The 23,390-nt window shown below is 51.5% G+C and overlaps 1 long non-coding RNA gene across 1 annotated transcript; it reads right to left on the bottom strand.

The window, feature by feature from the left end:
- Positions 1–527: 527 nt before the first annotated feature.
- Positions 528–21,923, bottom strand: LOC136501323 (uncharacterized). Its single transcript, XR_010770220.1, has 3 exons — positions 21,475–21,923; positions 18,449–19,348; positions 528–620 (listed from the first exon to the last, which is right to left on the bottom strand). It is a non-coding gene; the product is annotated as an uncharacterized lncRNA (long non-coding RNA).
- Between the last annotated feature and the right edge of the window lie 1,467 nt (positions 21,924–23,390).

Here is a 23,390-nt window from a genome sequence, read left to right on the forward strand (position 1 = left end):
GGACTGGAGAGCCGTGAGCTGTGCTGTGTCTGATGTCAGAGTGAGTGAGTGACGGCGGCAGGCGAAGGCTTTTTTGCCATTTTATAGCTGCAGAGCAGATGAGATGTAGGGGACAGGATTGGGAAGAGTGGGGGCCAAGGCGCCAAGCTTCCTTGGTAAGCAAGGAGCTCCTCTCAAGTTCTAGAATCGCTCTGGGCTTGTACTCACCTTTCAGAGTCTGAAAACTAATACACTACTGTTCAGCTCAGAAAGACTGATGACGTGCTTGTTTAATTCTCAAAAAGTTTCCCAAAAAGTGCTACAGTAGCCATTACATCGAATCTTGCGATACGTGCATAGAGCATTAAATGTAGACGAAAAAAAAACTAATTGCACAGTTTGGTTGGAAATTGCGAGACGAACATTTTGAGCCTAATTAGTCCATGATTGAACAATAATTGTTAAATAAAAACGAAAGTGCTACAGTAGCCAAATTCCTAAAATTCACCAACTAAACACATCCTCAATCTGTCCTGCGTTCAGTCCAAAAAGACTCCCGTCTTGTGTGCAGTGCATTGTGCTGCATGGCCTCTGATTCAACCTCCATGGTATCTGTGGCTGCATTGCCAGCCAAGTGACAACTGTGCAATGTGAAGAACATGGGAATAATCAGCCATCTTTGATGGTTACCAGCAATCAAATCTGATTTAGCCCTTTGTCGGTGTTTCGGACCGATGGGCCCTCAACCAACTAGTAAAAATGCACTGCGTGCCCCTAATCCCGGATGGTGATGCAAAGAGACACAAGGTTTATACTGGTTCGGACGATGAGTGCCCTACGTCCAGTCTGAGATATCGATCTTGTATTCCTTGCACCGAAATTCTCGTAGTAGGGGGTTACAAGCAAGGCGAGAGAGGGAGTTAGTCCCAGGTCTCTGCGTGGAGCGGTGTGGGTTGCTTGAGATGCTGATCTCAGGCAGCGGGTAAACGTGCGTGTTACAGAGCGTTGCTTGCGCGTGAGTGAGTGAGTTCGTCCGTCTACCTATGCGCGTCCCCTAGAAACGGCCCCGGTCCCTCCCTTTTATAGTTGAAGGGGGGTCAGGGGTGATAGATGCGTTCGCTATGCGACGTCCTGCGAACAGAGACGGCATGTCCGAGCCCTGTTGCCTGTTACTGTGGCGGTATGGTCGACGGAGCGGTCCTGTCCTTGTTGCACTGGAGCAACGCGCCGGCCACGCCCGATCCTGTGCGACGTGATAGCTCCAGTGATAGCCTAACGCAGGGCATGGCGGATGACGTGCCGATTGCTGTGTGCTGATAGTGTAAAGAGCCGAGGCTTAGTTGGTGCCGAGGCCGAGCCGTTGTGGGGGCTTGGTGGACGCGAATCCCGAGGTTGCCGAGACCCTGAAGTAGACTGCCGAGGCGTGGAGGGAGCAGTTGGTCTTGTACACTGATTCCGAGGCTATAGTAACCCGGACCTGACTCCGCACGCCGCGTTGTCCCTGGAGCAGGAGTTAGGTAGCACAGCGCAGTACAGGCGCCGGTCGTGGGCACAGCGCTGAGCATAGTGGCCGGTAACCCCCGCCCTGTCCTGTCCTGGACGGCATGGCTTCGATGTGACTGGCGTCCAGTCGGCCACGCCGCTGTGTCGAGCCATCGTTCGGCTGATATCGTGGGAGTGGTCGAACGCGCGGGGCGGACGTGACATCTTGTCTGAGAAGTTGGTCGAGGCAGAGGCGGTGGGGTTGTCTTGCCGAGCCGGCCTTGAGCGAGGCGGAGAATCGGTGTCTTGTCCGAGGCTGTACGCGCGGGGCCTCAGGCGAGACGGAGAATCGGTTCCCCAGCCGAGGCCTTTCGCGCGAGGCCTCGAGCGAGGCAGAAAATCGGTAGGCCGTCCGAGGCCCTCCGTGCGAGGCCTCTAGCGAGGCGGAGATTCGGTAGGCCGTCTGAGGCCTTCCGTGCGAGGCCTCTAGCGAGGCAGAGAGTAGGTGGCTTCGGACATGGCCGGGGTTTGGCCAATAGTTGTCCCTTGGCTTTGACTTTGACGGGGTCTAAGCGATTTTTTCGATTGTTGCTTAGGGGACCCCTTCTCGTGGTACCCGACAGTAGCCCCCGAGCCTCAGGGAGAGTGTGAGCGCTCTCTTTGAGGTTTTATCGAGACTCGGCTCGCAGCAGCTCCTGGCGGGATGGTGTTTCGTACTCGAGGCCTTGATGGGTGCGCGTGAGCGCACCCACCGGGTGTAGCCCCCGAGGCCCTGGAGGAGTGGATTTATTCCTCCAGGGGCTTTTCTTGCATTGTGAGAGGGGTTTTATTGCGTTTGCCGAGCCCATGAGTGCGAGTTTGGGTCGCTGAGCCTCGGCAAGGTTGCAGGAAGAGCCTCCTAGCCTCTGCGCGAAGCGAGAGGGCCGTCAGAGGTTCCCCTAGCTTTTTGTGCGGCCCTCACGCATCCTTTTTGTTCGGAAGGAGGGGTGGAGGGTGCCATGCTACCCTCGGTGGGCGCGAGCAGTGACACCCCCGGTGAGCTATTATCGGGTAAGTCCGAGTGGAGGCTCGTGCCCCATTCGCTAGGGGCCGGCTAGCGGTCTAGAGACACACTCCAAGAGTACCAGAGGGCTTCTCTAGTGGGTGCTGGGGCCGTTCGATGGGCCCCAGTGGCTCGGTGCCTCCCTACGGTGAGATCCTATTCGGAGACCTCCCTACCGATCTCGGACATAACTTAGGGCGTCCTGAGCGATCGTTTGCTCGGGCCTCGGCCATGCATGGGCTCGCCCATAGTCGTCCCTAACTCTGCTGCCCTAGGGCGGCTGTCGAAACCCTCGGGGGCCCAGCCTTCGAACCCCTAGACCGTAATGGGCTCGATGCCCTTTATCGCGTTTTTTGAGTCTTCGAGTGCGAGCTTGGGTTGCTTGTTTCCGTCCTGGGTGCAGGAAGAGCCCCCGAGCCTCCGCACGGAGCAAGAGGGCGATCAGGGGTTCCCCTGGCTTTTTGTGCGACCCTCGCACATCCTTTTCGTTTGGACAGAGGGGTTGTTTGCCGAGCCCCCTCGAGTGTGAGCCTGGGTCGCTAGGTCTCGGCAAGGTTGCAGGAAGAGCCCCCGAGCCTCTGCACGGAGCGAGAGGGCGATTAGGAGTTCCCCTGGCTTTTTGTGCGCCCCTCGCACATGAGGGTTTATTTGCCGAGCCCCCCTCGGGTGCGAGCCTAGGTCGCAGGGTCTCGACATGTTTGTACGAAGAGCCCCCTAGCCTCTGCACGGAGCGAGAGGGCAGTCAGGAGTTCCCCTGGCTTTTTGTACGACCCTCGTGCACCCTTTTCGTTTGGAAGGAGGGGTTGTTTGCCGAGCCCCCTCGAGTGCGAGCCTGGGTCGCTGGGTCTCGGTAAGATTGCAGGAAGAGCCCCCTAGCCTCTGCACGGAGCGAGAGGGCCGTCAGGGGTTCCCCTGACTTTTTGTATGACCCTCGCGCATCCTTTTCATTCGAAAGGAGGGGTGGAATATGCTAGGCTACCTTCGATGGGCATGAGCGGTGGCACTTCCGGTGAGCTGTTATCGGGTAAGTCCGAGTGGAGGCCCGTGCCCCATTCACTAGGGGTCGGCTAGCGGTCCAGAGACGCACTCTAAGAGTACCAGAGGGTTTCTCTAGTGGGTGCTGGGGCCATTCGATGGGCCCTGGTGGCTCGGTGCCTCCTTACAGTGGGATCCCATTCGGAGACCTCTCTGCCGGTCTCGGACATGACTTAGGGCGTCCCAAGCGTTTCACTTGCTTGGGTCTTGGCCCCGTATGGGCTCGCCCGTAGTCATCCCTGACTCTATTGCCCTGGGGCGTCTGTCGAAACCCTTAGGGGCCCAGCCTTCGAACCCCTGGACCGTAACGGGCTCGGCGCCCAGTTCCTTCGTCTGAAAGAAATTGGGTGTGGGATATTCCCCCCCATTGGTTTGACAACAGCAGGCGCGCCTTTTGAGGCGATTTTCTCGGGGAGGCGAAACGGCGCCTGCCACTGCAGCGGTCGGACACGACGCCGTGTCAGCGGATGGAACATAACTGTTCACGCGATTAATGAGGAAAAGGTGGGTACGTGGGCGGTAAAATCAGATCTGGATTAACTGTGCTGGATCTAGGGGAAACTTTCCTGATTTCATCGCCCGCTCGTTTCGCCTCCTTCCTGCATAAATACGCAACGAGCCTCGCCCCTCCCCTCCTTACCCTACCTGCATTCACCTTTACCGCCCTTGAGCCGTTGCTAGAACAGAGAGCGCCGGGGAGAAGAAGAGAGAGAGGCGAGGTAGAGAGAGCAAGAGAGGCTCACCGTCGTAGTCGTATTCTCCGTCGCACCCATGGCCGGCGCCGTTGTCATTGAGGCGGACCCTTGGGGTCAGTTCGACGTGTCCGTGGAGACACTCCAGTCGCTCGTCGACAATAGCCTTCTCCGTCCAGTTACCGACCCCAACAGGCCAGAGTGGATCACTCCGTCGGGCGAGCCGAAGCCGAGGCCACGCGACGGCTACGTCGTGAGCTTCGTGTCCTTTCACGAGCGCGGCCTCGGCTTGCCGGTGGACCGATTCATGCGGGCGCTCCCACACTACTACGGCGTGGAGCTCCACAACTTCAACCCCAACTCCATCGCGTAGGCGGCCATCTTCGTCGCCGTCTGCGAGGGGTACCTGGGGATTGCTCCCCATTGGGAGCTGTGGCTCCACCTTTTCCGGGCAGGGCATACCACCAAGCCGACGGGCACATCGGGCATGAGGAAGGTGGTGAGGGCTGGTGGTTTGCACTCTCCAAGTGCGCCAGGACCATCAGCACCTGTACATCCCACCCCAGCTCACGTCAACCAATCACCGCTGGTACACCAGCTGGTTCTATCTTCGCAATGACGACGGTGGAAGCCCCCTACACCGGGTGGATCATGGAGAGCTATCCGAAGAAGTGGAAGTATGGCATCTCGAAGGAGGATCAGCCCAAGCTACAGCCGCTCCTGGAGGGGTTAGAGAGGCTGCAGAGCCGCTGCCTTATGGCAGCTGTGGTCGTGGCTGCCTTCCACCACCGGAGGGTGCTGCCGCTGATGGCTCGGCGGTGGCGCCTATTTGAGATGAGACCGGATGAGCCGATCGAGGGCATCCGGATATCCGCCTCTGCCCTCTCTGACGAGGAGATTCTTCGTCGGGTGAGGGAGATGGTGGAGGAGAAGCTAAGGAGCGGTGGCCTAACCCCCATCACGATGCGCCCATCGCGGGGGTTCCTCTTGAAAGGTCCTTGTTTGGTTTTGGTAATTGAGTGACAACTTAGGTGGACTAATTATGTTTATGTGAGATACACAGGTGATTAGTCCACAGGTACATGTGTGTGAGCAACATATACCATGAAGGTGAAAATGGCTTGGAGATGTTGCAAAGCTCACACATGTGATGATGAAGGAGCTTAAATGCACATGAGACATGACATTGAGTCATGTGATCAAGGTGGAGAAGATCAAGACAAGACTTGGCTTGATGGACCGGTTGCAAGCGTGAAGGGCAAGTCGAAGGCTTTGGAGTGATGGACCGCGTGGCGGTGAAGCTTGAGCAAGACTTGGCGCCGATGGACGATGGCAACGGTGAAGAGCAAGTAGAGTCAAGATCGATGAACCAATATGATCATGTGATGATATGAAGTGGATCATATCATTGTTGATCGTGTTGGTGCATGTGTTGCATCGACATTAGAGGAGATGGAATGGAATGCGCAAGGCAAAGGTATAACCTAGGGCATTTCATTTCACCGGTCATAGGTGTGTAGAGAAGTTTATGACCGGGTTTAGGATAGATGGCCGTACTATCAAGAGGGGCAAACTTGTTTGCATATCGGTCATCTAGTGCCACTCGAGTGATCTAACTTTGCATTGTCGCTAGGATCGAGTGGCGTGGCAAGTTGAGTGGCTAACATCCTTTGTGAAATGATTGTGAAAATGCTAACACACATACACATAGTGGTGTACACTTGGTGGTGTTGGCACATTTACAAAGGAGGTGGTGTTTGCAGGGGTGAGATGGGTTTGGGTCCCTCTCTCCCTCTCGCCGAGCTTGCGAGGCGGGATTCGGCGCTTTCTGGAAAATGGAATGTCTATTTTCTATTGCGCCGGATGCAAATTCTTGGTGGTTAGCACATTGGTGCAAAGGGTGAAGAAGTTAGAAGTGAAAACAAGTTGGTCGCGAAGATGCCGGCGTCGGTCAACTGACCGGACGCTGGATCTGAATGCACCGGACGCTGGAAGACTGTGTCCGGTCGCGCTGACGTACGGTGACGCAGTAGCTAGAGAGTGACCGGACGCTGGCTGCGTCCGATCGCGTTCGACCGGACGCGTCCGGTCATGCTCGGGAGCTTACTGGAAACGACCGGACGCTGGGGGTTCAGCGTCCGGTTAGTTGAAGCTGGAGCGTCCGGTCAGGTCAAGTGACTGTTGGAACCGGGACACGTGGTCGTCTGTGGGCGACCGGACGCTGAGGTCTAGCGTCCGGTCAACACGACCGGAGCGTCCGGTCAGCCCGACCGTTGCCCAGTGAAGGGGTAACGGCTAGTTTAGCCCTTGGGGCTATAAATAGAAGTGGCCCTCAGCCATGGCTGGGGTGGAGCACCTCAAGGGACTTAGTGTCCATGCTTGTGAGTGCTTGGGAGCCCTCCATCACACATATACTTGATAGTGATCATTCGATTGTGTGAGTGAGCGATTCTAGTGCGATTGCATCGTGAGGTTGCATCGAGTGGCACTAGGTGATCGAGTTGCAAGCCGGTGGTGCTTGTTACTCTTGGAGGTTGCCACCTCCTAGACGGCTTGGTGGTGGTCTCCGTCGAAGCGCGCAAGAAGCTTGTGCGGCGCTCCGGAGAAGTGCTTGTAAGGGGCATTGTGCTCGCCCCGCGGGAGCCACGAAGAGCAACTCTAGTAGAGCATGTCATTGAGCTACCCTCACTCAAGGGGTAGGTTCTTGCGGCGCCCGACGTGCGGGCTTAGTGGGTGATGCTAATTAGCCGCCGAACCACCAAGTGAGCGATCGACACAACGGGGACTAGCGTGTTGGCAAACACGTGAACCTCGGGAGAAAAATCATCGTGTCAACCTTATTCTTCCCGTTGGTTTGCATCCCCATTACACAAGCTTGCAATTACTTTTATACATATTAAGCTTGTGTAGTTGCTCTAGTAATTAGATAGCTTGTGTAGCTTGCTAATTACCTTCTTGCTTGTGTAGCATAGAAGTAGCTCCCTTGCGTGGCTAATTTGGTTTTAGTAACCTTGTTAGTCACATTGCTTAGTTTGTGTAGCTAAGTATTTGCGCTCTCTAATTAGGCATTGGTTGCCTTGTTATTGAGCATAGCTAGTGAGCTTAGTTGGCTTTGTGCTTTTGCTTACTAGCATGTGTAGGAGCTCCCTTGTCGCTTAAAGTACTAGTGGCATAGGTTTGTGTAACCTTGCTCCTAGAATTGTTTAGGAGAGCTCTAGCTAGTCCGGCACCTTTGTAATTGTTATCTTTGTAAGGTGCTAGTGAACACATATAGTGGGGTATAGTCTTGGCTAGACCGATAGTTTTAATTCCGCACTTATATCGGTTAGCCGACGTGATTAAGTTTTAGAAAAGACTATTCACCCCCCCTCTAGTCGCCATCTCGACCCTTCACCTCTCCCTAGTAAGTCACGCACCACTGCAACCCCCAAGGCCTCCTCATTCCTTGTTGTTTTCTAGTCCCTTATTTGCGTTCGCTGTTCCTTTAGGGGATGAGAGATGTGCGAGCCTCCCCGCCGCCCGTTCCTGAGGACGCAGCGCGGCGGGCGGCAAACTGGGCGCATGCCGAGGCGTAGAAGAAGCGGAAGGACGCTGAGTAGGCAAAGCGCAAGAGGAAGACCCTTGAGCGTGAAGAGCTGGAGAAACGCCGCCAGCGGCAGAGGCAGGAGGGCCTCCCGGTGGAGGCGTCTCCGTTGTCGTCACTGTCGATGGATTCTTCGAGCGGTGATGACGTGAGCGAGCTAGGGCGGGGTCCCCCAGACCATCTCCTTGATGTAGGGGAGACTGCACCCGGGGCATCGGCGAGCGGCCCGGCGCTCCTAGGAGGAGGAGGAGGAGACGCCTCGGGGCCGACGATCGCCCGCCCCGGGGCCGAGTCCGAGACACCCGAGGCACGGGCGTTGGGAAGTGCGCCATCAGCCCAGTGGGCTCGGCGGCAGAGGTGGAGCAGGTGGCGGTGGGGGCGACGCAACTGCCCCCGTAGAGGACTGAGGGGGCAGCGGGGTCCGTCGAGGACCGGCTGCACCGATGGATACAGAGGCCATGCCTTCACCGCCGCCACCGCCTTCGCAGAGGAGGGTCACCGTGCCAAAGCGGTTGCAGCCCCGCTCGAGGTAAGTGTTTTTTCGGTAGAGTTGCAGCATTTCCTGTTCGTTCTTCGGTCGCACGCTGACCCCGTAAGTATCTTGTCTTCAGCCGGAAGCGTCCTGTGGATGTGCCCGCCTTGGCACCACTTAAGGCGCTCAAGGTGAGCCCTAGCTCCACCGCCCACTGGGTGGTGGAGGCGCAAGCCGCCATACAACGTGGCGCGGCATCGGCGAGGGCCGACTCGAAGGAGCCGGTCGCCCAAGGAGAGGCTGTCGAGGTGGCCTCAACATAGACGGGGGAGGGAGCGCCTCCGCCCCGTGAGGCCGAGGCCCGTGGGTCAGATGGGGCCGAGGCACCCTCAGTTGCCGAGGCCACCGAGGGCGAGGCCCCCTGGACCTCCGAGGCTGAGGTGACGGAGGCCGGGGTGCCCAGGACCGCCGAGGCCGTGTTGGCGGGGGCCGGAGCCCCCGGGACCACCGAGGCCACGATGGCGGAGGCCGGAGCCCCCGGGACCACTGAGGCCAGGGTGGCAGAGGCCGACATGAGCGCGGTGAAGCCAGCAGCATAGGAAGTGGAGATGAAGATGGCGGAGGCCTCGGTACCGCCCCTGGTCCAAGGCCTGCCGCTGTTGCAGGAGAGCGCCCGAGAAGTGGAGGTCCATTTGATCTCCTCCAGCGATACTTCCTGAGGGAGGGAGGGGGCAGATGCCGAGGCGGTCAGCACCATGGAGCAGCCTGCTCCAGCCTCCGGTGAGGGAAGCTCGGCCCTCGTTCGGGTGCAACCCGAGCCCCACGGGTGGGACCACCCGCGTGTCTTGTGGCGGAGCCGGGACAACCCTGAGGGGGAGCCTCTGTTCGCCCTTGAGGACACGGCCGAGGGGGGCGCTGGGACACCTTCGAGCAATACTGCCAGCTGGCGGAGCGATCGCTGTGGACGACGCTATCCGTCGTGGCCGACGATCTGCCTGGGGTCGCCTAGGTACGCGCCTCCCTTTCTCATGCGGTGTTGTCTTTTTCTGAGTTTTTTCGCAGTGCATGACCCCTGTTCTGCTTATCCAGGAGCTCGAGACCTGGTCCCTTGGGAAGTCAGTGTTCCTCCGACGGGAGAGGGACGTCTGGGACTAGCTCCAGCGACAGAAAGACTTGCTCGCTCACGCCAACAAGCTCCTATCGGCGCAAAGCGCGGAGGTGGAGGACCTCCGCCTATGCGGTGCCGATATGAAGGCTGCGGCGGCGGTGGCTCAGGAGCAGGTCGCGGGTCAAGGAGTTGGAGGAGGAGGTGACCCACGTGGCCGGTGATTGGGACGCCTTCATGTCCCAGGCTGGAGAAGCCACGGCCTCTGTCAAGGCCCTTGCTGGACAGCTAGGAATGGAGCAGGGTGCGCACTAGCTGACGGAAGGCACCTTGGATGAGGCCCTCAAGGTGGCTGAGGCCTCCTGGACCGAGGCTGTGGTCTGGAGGGGAAAGGCCGAGGGTGAGTCCTGTTCCCCTTGTTTTACTTGTTTTTCTTGCGTTCGCCCCCTAACTCCCTGGTGTGATGCGGAGCTGGAGGAAGAGGCTTCCAGGGCAGCCGAGGCTTCCCGGGTCGAGGCCCAGCGCCTGAAGGAGAAGGCCGAGGCTTCTCGGGCCGAGGCCCAGCGCTGGAAGGAGAAAGCCAAGGCCTCTCGGGTCGAGGCCCGATGCTGGGAGGAGAAGGCCGAGGGTGAGACCCATAGGCTTCGGCCCCTATTTGGCTTGTTTTCCTTTACGCTCAACCCCATTCCGTTTCTTTTGGTGTAGAGTTGGAGAAGGAGGTCACTCGGGCAGCCGAGGCCTCCGTCGTAGTGCAGGCGGTGCTTGAGACCGAGATCGGGGAGCACTGCGCGCTGAAGAGTGCCGCCCGTACCACCTGCGAGGCCCTAGAGGTCGAGGGGGTCCAGTCAGACAGCTCCCTCGAGAGCTGCCTGATTGTGTTGAGCGGCCAAGTGCGCGAGCGACTCTGAGGGGCGCTGCACACGGGCGTTAAGCGCGCTCTAGCCGTCATCGCCTCGCACTACATCGACGTCGACCTCAAGGCCATCAGCGATGGCAACATCCTGCCTGATGATGACGGGGAGACCGACAAGGAGGTAGCGAAGCTGATGGAGGTGGCGGAGGGCCCCGACACAGCGATGGCCAAGTTGTTCGAAGAGGAGGTGGTCCCTCCTACGCCGTCTGCCGATGCTGGAGACCCTGAGCCTTGACCTGGGCCCAAGAGGCCGTGTAATTAGATTAGGGATTATGTTACCCTACCATAACGCTGGTGGCCATCGAGGCCTTTTTAAAGTAATCATACGTCTACGCTTCTTTAATCGTTTTTCATTGTATTTTCGAGCCTCTGCCCTCTGTCTCGTCTCTGAACAAATCTTTTGCAAAAAACTTCCTCGGAGCCTAAGCTGCCCCTCGGGCAAAAGGTGGTGAGGGAGCGGCCTTGAGACAGTCTTTCGGTCCTTAGGTTTTTCACAATCGATTTGTCAGAGCAAGCTAGGGAGTTTGGCGTAGGAATTTTTTTGAAAAACGACTAAAAAATGGTGCGTGGGACTTAGGGGGGAGTCCCCCCTTCTAGCCCCCGAGGGAGGCTCAGTTCTGTAGAGGCAGAGCCGTGTCTTGTGCGAGCCCCGCAGTGGGCACCTCTACAGAGGCAGAGTTGAGTCTCCCTTATGGTGTTATCGTAATGCCGAGGCCCATGATGGGCTCGGCGGGTTTCTCGGAAAATTAGAACAATTAAAGAACGCTTCTTAATTGTATTTCAAGAAACAAAGTATACAATGCTTGGGAATTTAAGGGTAAAAGCGACGTAGCTGTTCTATGTTCCAAGCATTGGTGAGGATTTCGCCCTTCTTGTTGGCTAGCTTGTAAGTCCCGGGCTTCAGCACTTGGGCGATGATGTATGGTCCTTCCCATGGCAGGGTCAGCTTGTGGTGGCCCTTGTTGCTCTGCCTCAGCCTCAGCACCAGGTCGCCCACCTTCAGGTCTCGGCTTTCAACGCGCTGGGCTTGATAGCGTCATAGAGCTTGCTGGTATCTGGCCGAATGTAGCAGTGCAACATCTCAGGCTTCCTCTAGTTGGTCGAGGGTGTCCTCACGGGTAGTGCGGTTGCTCTGCTCGTTGTAGGCCTGAAGCCTCGGGGAACTGTACTCTAAGTCAGTGGGGAGGATGGCCTTGGCCCCATAGACCAAGAAGAACGGTGTAAACCCTGTGGCTCGGCTCGGGGTATTCCTCAGGCTGCAGACCCTGCTGCTCCTGCTCGAGAGTGTCTCGGAGCTGCTGTAGAAGGAGTCGGTCTTGCTCGACCTTGGCCTGAAGCTCACAGAGCTGCTCTAGGTCTGGGCGTCGAAGTTGTCTAGGGGCAAGGCTCTCATTCTGCGCTGCCAGTGGGACAACGTGTGAAGGTGTAGCATCGCCTGCTCCCTGGTGAAGCGGGGTACGATTGCCTGCCCCCTCATCCTCATCGCCCGTGCTCGGCATCCTGAGTCCAACGTGGAAGCACTCACGAGTGGGATCGTAAGTGTTTCCGTCGTCAAAGTCGGAGTAGCCGAAGTAGTAGTTGCTTGCGGCTAGGAAGCGGCTCATGGCTTCAGGGTCACGAAGTCCGGAGAAGTCTGCTCCGACCCACGCCTCATCCTCCTCCGAGGAGTCGGCGTGGGTGTGAGTCGAAGTCGTGGTGCCAAAGTCGAGGGCGAAGCGCTGGTGGCGTCCCGAGGACTCTGCGTGAGAAGAAGCGTAGGCGGAAGCATAGGTGGTGGTGGCATTTCTCAACCCGAATGGGTATGGGGATGGTGCCATCGCCAGGCTTTGCTCCGCCGAAGTCGACTCCTCAGGACGTGGCGAGGCAGAGCTTGATGACGGGGCATCATCGTGTGCCACCGGCGTCTTTCCCCTATCCAGGCTCAGGCTAGATAGGTCCCCAACCAGGGACCTTGTGCCAACAGTTGGGCGTGGGATATCGGTGGAGCGCGCCACGTCGCCCTGAGTTCACGTGGTGTCGGGGTGGCCCCGCTCGCGTCGTGCCTGGCGAGCGCAACGAGAGCGGCTGCTCGGGCGCTGCCTATGCCTAGGCTGTGGGTGCGTGATGCCGCCATCGGTCGGTGGGGCTCAGGGTGTGAGAAGTACCATATCGTACTCACATCCTAGAGACATGAACTCTAGGCTCCCGAACCAGATCACCGTGCCAAGATGCAGTGGTCGTACGGGATCTGCCATCCGAAACTCGTTAGGGAGATGAAGCTGACACACAGTCCCCCTACCTGGCGCGCCAACTGTCGGTGTTTCGGACCGACGGGCCCTCAACCAACTAGTAAAAATGCACTGCGTGTCCCTAATCCTAGATGGTGATGCAAAGAGACACAAGTTTTATACTAGTTCGGGCGATGGGTGCCCTATGTCAAGTCTGAGATATCGATCTTGTATTCCTTGCACCAAAATGCTCGTAGTAGGGGGTTACAAGCAAGGCAAGAGAGGGAGTTAGTCCCAGGTCTCTGCGTGGAGCGGTGTGAGTTGCTTGAGATGTTGATCTCAGGCAGCGGGTAAATGTGCGTGTTACAGAGCGTTGCTTGCGCGTGAGTGAGTGAGTTCGTCCGTCTGCCTATGCGCCTCCCCCAGAAACGGCCCCGGTCCCTCCCTTTTATAGTTGAAGGGGGGTCAAGGGTGATACATGCGTTCGCTATGCGACGTCCTGCGAACAGAGGCGGCATGTCCAAGCCCTGTAGCCTGTTACTGTGGCGGTATGGTTGATGGAGCGGTCATGTCCTTGATGCACTGGAGCAACACGCCGGCCATGCCCGATCCTGTGTGACGTGGGAGCTCCAGTGATAGCCAGACGCAGGGCATGGCGGATGACGTGCCGGTTGCTGTGTGCTGATAGTGTAAAGAGCCGAGGCTCAGTTGGTGCCGAGGCTGAGCCGTCGTGGGGGGCTCGGCAGGCGTGAATCCCGAGGTTGCCGAGACCCTGAAGTAGACTGCCGAGGCATGGAGGGAGCAGTTGGTCTTGTACACTGATTCTGAGGCTATAGTAACCCGGACCTGACTCCGCACGCCGCGTTGTCCCTGGAGCAGGAGTTAGATAGCACAGCGCAGTACGGGCGCCGGTCGTGGGCACAACGCTAAGCATAGTGGCCGGTAACCCCCGCCTTGTCCTGTCCTGGACGGCATGGCTTCGATGTGACTGGCGTCCAGTCGGCCACGCCGCTGTGTCGAGCCGTCGTTCGGCTGATATCGCGGGAGTGGTCGAACGCGCCGGGCGGACGTGACATCTTGTTCGAGAAGTTGGTCGAGGCAGAGGCGGCGGGGTTGTCTTGCCGAGCCGGCCTTGAGCGAGGCGGAGAATCGGCGTCTCGTCCGAGGCTGTACGCGCGGGGCCTCGGACGAGACGGAGAATCGGTTCCCCGGCCGAGGCCTTTCACGCGAGGCCTCAAGCAAGGTGGAAAATCGGTAGGCCGTCCGAGGCCCTCCGTGCGAGGCCTCTAGCGAGGCGGAGATTCGGTAGGCCGTCCGAGGCCTTCCGTGCGAGGCCTCTAGCGAGGCAGAGAGTAGGTGGCTTCGGACATGGTCGGGGTTTGGCCAATAGTTGTCCCTTGGCTTTGACTTTGACAGGGTCTAAGCGATTTTTTCGATTGTTGCTTAGGGGACCCCTTCTCGTGGTACCCGACACCCTTATTTAGTTCACACCCTGTCACATCGAATGTTTGGACACATGCATGGAGTATTAAATATAGACTAAAAAATAACTAATTGCACAGTTTACGACTAATTTACGAGACGAATCTTTTAAGCCTAATTAGTCCATAATTTGACAATAAAAGTGCTACAGTAACACATGTGTTAATGATGGATTAATTAGGCTTAATAAATTCGTCTCGTGGTTTACTGACGGATTCTGTAATTTGTTTTTTTATTAGTATCCGAACACCCTATGTGACACCTCAAAACTTTACAGGCTGGATCTAAACAAGGCCTTACAAGAACAATGGCCACCAGCCAATCTGATGTTTCAGTGTTTGGGTAGAGTAGTCACAAAGCTGATCTGAAAAAATGTTGGGACTACGACTGGCTAGATTCTCTGATCAGCAATCCAGCTGGCTTGCCATAGAAAATTATGCCCTTGTCTGGCTGTCCAATTCCCCATGGTGATTGTACATGGTCTAAGCATTAATCAATATCTAGCAATGGAATTTGGTCTCCAGACAAGAACAGGAGAAGAAACTAGAGATTCACTGCTAATGCCAGATAGAATTATGCAGTTCAGTTCTGGTTCTTTGTTAGGGCCCGTTTAGTTCCCAAAATTTTTTGCCGCAGTACCCGTCACATCGAATCATGCGGCACATGCATGGAGTACTAAATGTAGACGAAAAAAAAACTAATTGCACAGTTGAGTGAGAAATCGCGAGACGAAACTTTCAAATCTAATTAGTCCATAATTAGATACTAATTACCAAATACAAACGAAAGTGCTACAGTAGCCAAAACCCAAAAATTTTTGCATCTAAACGCGCCTTCGTGGACCTTGCAAGTGCCCCAAAACCAGACATAAACTAAGGCATCTGTTTGATAACTTGTACAATAATGCACAATCAATCAACAACAATAACAACAACAAAGCCTTTAAGTCCCAAACAAGTTGGGGTAGGCTAGAGTTGAAACCCATTAGAAGCAATCAAGGTTCAGGCACGTGAATAGCTGTCTTCCAAGCACTCCTATCTAAGGCTAAGTCTTTGGGTATATTCCATCCTTTCAAGTCTCCTTTTATTGCCTCTACCCAAGTCAACTTCGGTCTTCCTCTGCCTCTCTTCACGTTAGTATCCTAACTTAGGATTCCGCTACGCACCGGTGCATCTGGAGGTCTCCGTTGCATATGTCCAAACCATCTCAACTGGTGTTGGACAAGCTTTTCTTCAATTGGCGCTACCCCTAATCTCTCACGTATATCATCGTTCCGAACTCGGTCCCTTCTTGTATGACCGCAAATCCAATGCAACATACGCATTTCCGCGACACTTAGCTGTTGAACATGTCGTCTTTTCGTAGGCCAACATTCTGCACCATACAACATAGCAGGTCTAATCGCCGTCCTATAAAACTTGCCTTTTAGCTTCTGTGGTACCCTTTTGTCACATAGGACACCAGACGCTTGCCGCCACTTCATCCACCCTGCTTTGATTCTATGGCTAACATCTTCATCAATATCCCCGTTCCTCTGTAGCATTGATCCTAAATATCGAAAGGTATCCTTCCTAGGCACTACTTGACCTTCCAAACTAACATCTTCCTCCTCCCGAGTAGTAGTGCCGAAGTCACATCTCATATACTCAGTTTTAGTTCTACTGAGTCTAAAACCTTTGGACTCCAAAGTCTCCCGCCATAACTCCAGTTTCTGGTTCACTCCTGTCCGGCTTTCATCAACTAGCACTACATCGTCCGCAAAAAGTATACACCAAGGGATGTCCCCTTGTATGTCCCTTGTGACCTCATCCATCACTAAAGCAAACAAATAAGGGCTCAAAGCTAACCCTTGATGTAGTCCTATCCTAATCGGGAAGTCATCCGTGTCTCCATCACTTGTTCGAACTCTAGTCACAACATTGTTGTACATGTCCTTAATGAGCCCGATGTACTTCGTTGGGACTTTATGTTTGTCCAAAGCCCACCACATAACATTCCTTGGTATTTTATCATAAGCCTTCTCCAAGTCAATAAAAACCATGTGTAGGTCCTTCTTCTTCTCCCTATACCGCTCCATAACTTGTCTTACTAAGAAAATGGCTTTCATGGTTGACCTTCCGGGCATGAAACCAAATTGGTTCATAGAGACCCGCGTTATTGCTCTCAAGCGATGCTCGATAACTCTCTTCCATAGCTTCATAGTATGGCTCATCAACTTAATTCCCCGGTAATTCGTACAACTTTGAATATCCCCTTTATTCTTGTAGATCGGTACCAATATACTTCTCCTCCACTCATCAGGCATCTTGTTCGATCGAAAAATATGGTTAAACAGCTTGGTTAGCCATACTATAGCTATGTCCCCGAGGCATCTCCACACCTCGATTGGGATACCATCCGGTCCCATCGCCTTACCTCCTTTCATCCTTTTCAACGCCTCCCTGACCTCAGATTCTTGGATTCTCCGCACAAAGCGCCTATTGGTGTCATCAAAAGAGTCATCCAACTGAAAGGTTGTGTCCATATTCTCACAATTGAACAATTTGTTAAAATACTCTTACCATCGATGTCGGATCTCATCCTCCTTCACCAAGAGATGCTCCCTTTCATCCTTAATGCACTTAACTTGGTTGAAGTCCCGTGTCTTTCTCTCACGAACCCTAGCCATCCTATAAATGTCCTTCTCTCCTTCCTTCGTACTTAAATGTTGGTAAAGATCCTCGTACGCTCTACCCTTTGCCACACTTACAGCTCGCTTTGTAGTCTTCTTTGCCACCTTGTACTTCTCTATGTTGTCCACACTCCTATCATGGTACAAGCGTCTATAGCATTCTTTCTTCTCCTTAATAGCCCTTTGGACTTCCTCATTCCACCACCAAGTATCTTTAGCCTCGCGTCCCCTTCCTTTGGTTACTCCATACACCTCTGAGGCTACCTTCCGAATGTTGGTTGCCATCTTGTCCCACATGTTGTTTATGTCATTTTCTTCCTTCCAAGAGCCCTCTTTGATAACCCTTTCCCTAAATACCTCTGACGTCTCCCCTTTCAGTTTCCACCACTTTGTTCTTTCAATCTTAGCTTGTTTATCCCTAATAATGCACAATCAATGAGCCACTAAAATACAGGTACAGATGGAGGTTGTTAGAAGAAATTATTTGGTCATCCAGAGAGCAGTTGACTTGAATGACACGCTACCCCTCTGTGTGATCCATCTATTCCGTTCACACAGGGAAAGAAAAGTCTTTGGTCATCGGCATCAGCTTGCTCGTAAATGATCGTAAATTTTCAGTCAGGAACCGTGTTTTTCTCTCACATCAAACTAGCCAGCAGTAAATAATCCACGATACGATACGGCCTCCCAAACAGGCTGCATGGACCAAGGCCCTGTTTAGGGCCTGTTTGGTTCTAAATAAGTCACCTACTTATAAGTTAAAAAGTGAAATAAGTGACTTATTTTGTCAAACATCACCAACTTATAAGTCACTCCTGCTTATAAGTTTTAAGTTGGTTTAGCCCTGCTTAAAACTTATAAGCCACCCTTTTCTACGTGGGGCCCACAGCTTATAAGTCATCTACAACCAAACAGGCATGACTTATAAGTCACTGATTTTCAGTCACATGACTTAATAAGTCACCTGACTTATGGAAACCAAACAGGACCTTAGTTGCACTTCATTTTGTAAAATTTTTTAAGATTCCCGTCACATCGAATCTTTGGATGCATACATGAAGCATTAAATATAAATAAAAAATAAAACTAATTACACAGTTTAGACGAAATTCACGAGACAAATCTTTTAAGCCTAATTAGACTATGATTGGACACTAATTGTCAAATAACAACGAAAATGCTACAGTACCATTTCGCCAAAAATTTCGCCAACTAAACACTACCCAATTTTCTGTTTGCTACTGTCTGGAATTAAACACAGTGCGATAGCAACAAAAGCAAGAGACAAAAATAATAACTATCACGGACTCACGGTAATAATTCATAAAACAACATTGTAAGTTATATGTTCTGCACTGTTTTCAGCTGAAATGTAAACTGTTTTTTTTTTTGGTCATTAGTGAAGGACTGAAGGTAACACAACCAACTCCAGATGCTCTAAACAGTCTGTTATCTTAAGAATGCTAAAAATTATGGTTTGTAATTTCAGAACCGCACCAATCTCTTTTTACTGGACCGACAATGCAACAGCACACAAGAGTTAAAACTTGGAAAGTGTTTCAAGTCTGAAGGATGCAAGTTTGACTTGATCCAAGATGCTTCATATAAAGATGTAACGACCAAAGTCTTCAACATAACCTGAGAGCCTAGATATGTTATTTTGCAATTGCATTTCCTCTATATATTCAACAAAATATTAAAACACACCATCCTGATGCCTCCAACACAAGAGACATAAGCCAATTATTTAGGGCCTAGGAAACAAGGTTAGTTACATAGCTTTACCTCTAAGCAAGATTCTTGTCTGCCTTGATCTGTCTTGTTTGACTTGAATTTTTCTGTAATAAGAAACGTGATTCTCATGTGTCCATCAGTTTCCAATTGATACTTTGCACATGTCTACTTGCCCAAACAGTCCCAACACTACAAACTACCCTTCACAGATTAATACAGCTAATATTCGATGATCACACATTGCAGTTGCGGAGAAGTGAGAACATGCACAAAAGTTACATCAGGAGCATCAACATGTATTGTGACTATTGAATACCGACCAACATATTATTCTACCTGACCCAAATATTCTTCGTTATAATGAAGGAATAAAGACTCAGAGAGCAGCCATTTAGTATACAATTGAAGAAAACCTTCAGAATGGAATGAACGTGGTGTTATATCTACTTGATTGACAATTGAAGCAATACTGCTATAGTTGGTATAATACACGTAAAAATGTACAATACAGACTTCCCAGATGAAATCTTAGTTTACAGCTCACCTCCTAGCTGTCATTTCTGCAGTTACTTGGGAGGAACAACTAGTGTATAGATTAGTAATGTCAAGACGATGATAATTGCCCCCACCAAGGTAAACTGGGGACTTGTCCACAGCATCAAGTTAGATCTTTCAGTTCTCTTGATTGGATCAACCTCTTCTCGCCCTGTTCGTTTGGACTTGTTTGGCTTATGGCTGGTTTGGTGTGAGAGAAAAATACTGTTCGTTGGCTGATAAGCCATGTCTTATAAGCCAAATACGACCAAGCGAACAGACTGTCTGACAATGGATACTCGCTGTGCCGTGGGTTCTAGGTCACATACTTGTTTGGTGAGAAATCAGAAAAGAGGGTCCTCTTCCCTTTCTTCTTAAAGGTAGTCCATGCCTTGTCCCAGTCAGTAGAGGTTTCACCTGACGAGGAAGAAAAGAAATGGTTATTGCTACCTTCATAACGGTATCTAAAATAAACTAACTATGAACAGATAAGAAGTGCAATTTTTTTTCTTGTTTAAAAAGGAAGGCAGGAATGGTGCCATCTTAATAAAAAAGGAAAGTGAGAAGTTTTAAAAGGTACAGTGGGTCAACTTTTTTTTTGAAGTACCAGCTTATAGCTGGCTTGTATTAATAAGGAGAGTCAGAAATACAAGCACATCGCCTCTTAAGCTGGTAGACCACCAGCCAGGCAAAAGAAAGGGAGGAGGAAAACTGACTACTCACTAACTGAGTTTACAACTAAAGTGGACAAAGGTCTGATGCTCAACATGCTCCAGGAGACTACTTGGTCATGGATTTCTTCAAAGATCAAGCTTTCGTTCTTTTCTCAACGACGGAAAATTCTGCTGTTTCATTGTTTCCAGATCGTCCACACTACTAGGAGCACGGGGGAGTCCAGTGGCTGTCAGCTCTAGGAACCAACTTTGAATTTCGAGTACTGAATTCCAGTATGGTGGATTCAAACTAAGCCATTTGCTCCAGCAGACGTCTGAATTACAGTGGGTCACATCAGGAGATCTAAACGATCAAAATCTATAAAGGGCGTACCCAGTGCAGAGAGCTTCCGCTCTGTGCGGGGTCTGGGGAAGGGTGTTAGTGGCAAGCCTTACCCTCGCCTGTGCAATGCGAGGAGACCGTGACTCGAACCCGGGATACAAAAGGTTTTAACTTCCTAATGCTAACTTTCTTTGAGCAATATCCTCCCTGATGAAGTAGTAGATGCTATCTTGTTGTCACATTCGAGTTTTGATACACTATGGTTTGGTGTATTCCAACGGTTTCACAAGGTGTAAGCAACGATGGCACTCGCTTCCATTCTCCTTTCCACCGGAACTAACACTAGAATCCACTACCAACACTTTTCAGGAGGTCTTTTGCAATTGCAGACTAGAGCTACAGTTAGCCATCTACATCCAGTTAGATGTTGCCCAAACATCCTGTGCAAAGGAACAATATAAAGTAATATCCTTTGTGTTTTCAGGTTGATGGGAGCAAAGTTTGTGAATTAGAACAGTGGTCCATCTCTCCTTGCATACCTGTGGTTTTGTTTTGCAGGAGAGCCCCAAGTCATCTAGTATTATTTCATTAGTACAGCAACAAAATTCTGACCATGAGAGGTTTCTCAGGTCATGCATAACCTTCTAGCCGTAGAATAGACTTTTAAAACCAACTATAAGATGGAAATTCATAAATCATCATCACCAACTATCCACCAAAGCAAATGAATGGATAAGCAGCATCAAAGCCAAGTATATTCAGGTGGAGCCTCTCAGCTCCCCCGGTGATGTTGCTCAAAAAAAAATCAGTGACTTTTTGTGTAAAGGGATTAGGCACTATACGGAAAACAATGCAAATTCGAGTGTGAAAATCTCCAGAAGGCAGAAACACTGTTTTCTCTTCTTCAAAACCATCACAGTGCTGACACTTAAAAAAAAGAGAGAAAAGGTTTCGATTACAGCGAAGCAAAATTCGCATCGTGTCAAAGACCAAAAAATGGAACACAAATTGTTTATGATTACTCAGGACCTAACTGCTGGATTGTGCACTGTTAACCTCACCCAGACACTCGGAGAGGGAAATGAACACCAACATGAGGACCATCTACACAATTGGTGCATCGTTGATTTTTCTTCGCCTTAATACATTTCTTTACGTCAAACTCAAATTATACATACGTTGTCTTAAGGTAAGGTTGCAGACAACCACCAAAATCTGCACCTCTTGAAATTGAAGCAAGCATCATCCAACTCAAACAATCTTAGCACACAAAGCCCTACGCGATCAGATAAACAGATCACATCAACCTATAAACGAGGAAAGCAGGCAGTTGCATCCTGAATTCCTGATGTGATGACTGGGCAACTCAAACCGTACTGTATCTCTAATCAGCCATACTCACGCTTTGATCACAACGCTAGACTGACTGACACCGCTACTAGTCAGGTACGTAATCCACTGCGGCATTTCACCAAACACTTGTACGGTAGCCACCAAAGAACTTGACAGTGACAGCTATCAGGACTTCAGGAGTTCAGAACGCTTACCTTTGTCGCTGCCGCTTTTGTCCGGGGAGCCTCGAGAGCAGCGAGGGACGAGCGCGAGGGGAGGCCGTCGCGCCAAGAATCTCCCGGAACCTAGCAGTATATCCATGGCTGGCTACCAAGATTCTATTAGCCGGGGCAGGAACTCACTCGTGTACTCCTGTTCCTTTCGCCGCGTGGTTTCTCTTCCTCTTATCCCGTTTGCAGGGGAGAGTGGTGGTCGGTGGACGAGGAGGAGGCGTGGCGGGGATCTGAGACAACGAGAGGAACAGGTTGCGCTTGCGTGAACGGAAGGTGCGAGAACAGTCGTACTGCACTGCCGCACTACGGCACTGAGAGATTGAGAGAAAGGAGAGTGCGACTCGGAGCGCGCGTTGAAGGAGATGCGGTGCGACCTGCGAGCAGCTAGCACAGAGGAAGGAACTGGTGCCGCAAGCAGATGCAGTGCAGGCTACGAGACTGGGAATTTGGGAGACGGAGGAGGGCAAAACCTGTGGCTGGGGGATAACAACGAAAGCCAGCTGAGGGTGACGCGATGGAGGGATCCAATCGTCCAGTCAGATAAGGTCCCGGTTTAGTTACCATGAGGTTTTTAGAATCTAAACTAAATAAAAATCCTAGAATCTCATCCAAACAAATAAAACATATCAGATCATTTTTATCAAGATTAGCAACCAAAACCAAACGGTACCTACTACCTAAGGAAGCGTTGAAGGTGGTATATATGTCGCCAGCTTAAAAAATCATGAAAAGTGGGATTATCAGGGAATATAAAATAAAATTACAAATGCAATCATAAAGCCAACCATTTGCTGGCTGAGATGAGAACCAGTCATATCTTCTTCTTTTTTCTTTTTTTTGGCTGTGGCTGAGCTGTTCTGACAATATTCTTTTCCTAGCAGTAAACCCTATGGTAGGGATTGAGCAACAGGTTACAGAATCAGGTATGCTGATGCATTCCTCACCTTAATTTGCCAAACTTAAATGTAAATCAGGCCGGGCTAGTAGAAAAATGCATCGAACTAGGGTGAGACTCCAGGCATGGAAGTGTCAACCAGGAAATGAATCCAGTCATGGTTCAAGTGCTCTGGACCAAGATAAATGTGTGAAAACATATGTGCACTACTTCAGCAGTAATTTTCAGCGAAATAAATAGTTTTTCTCTCACAATATTTCAGCATAAACAGCAGGCTAAAGCTAAATTTCAGCGAAACGAACAGGACCATAGTCTGAAATCCACTTTGTGTTTTGGATGGATAGCCTGGGCCCAGCCGCCCAGGCCCAGCTTCGATGGAAATGTATTGTCAGCCAGACCGTAAGCATTGATGTCCTCTCAAAGCATGATGAGTTTCTGCGTGATCTCAGTGTGCTCCTGCTAGTAGATCCAATGCAAGAAATTGCATCTCTGTTTGTCCTGCATTTTGGTTGGGTTCCAAAGGAAGCGCGCGCACACGTACACACACGCAGAGGACGCACTAACCTTATACAGGCTAATTAATTGAGGAGGGGGATTGTCAGGGATGAAACATGCCGATAAAAGAATGTGCCATGGTGAGATCAGGATGAGCCAAGGGTTGCTGACTTGGTCATTATTTGGCATCAATTAATCCAGTAATAATTAGCACAAATAATGAATATTGGTATCCTCTGCTGACTTCACACATTTTATTTTTTCTGTATTTCTTTCATCCAGAGAAAAAAAGGTGATGATGATTGATACCTATAGTATTCAAGTATATCATGGATGCTTCTATTGTATATATATATATATATATATATTTGAAAATCAATTAACATTTCCAACAAATTGGAAGTATTAAGATTGTGTACAGTTACATTATCTTAAAACGTTGTTCTCGGCATCGGAGGGAAACTTGTTGAGGGTGGCCATGCTGATTATTTGTATGTACTTTAAGGGC

Source organism: Miscanthus floridulus, chromosome 13 (genome assembly GCF_019320115.1).
Source record: "Miscanthus floridulus cultivar M001 chromosome 13, ASM1932011v1, whole genome shotgun sequence".
Classification (NCBI taxonomy): Eukaryota; Viridiplantae; Streptophyta; class Magnoliopsida; order Poales; family Poaceae; genus Miscanthus; species Miscanthus floridulus.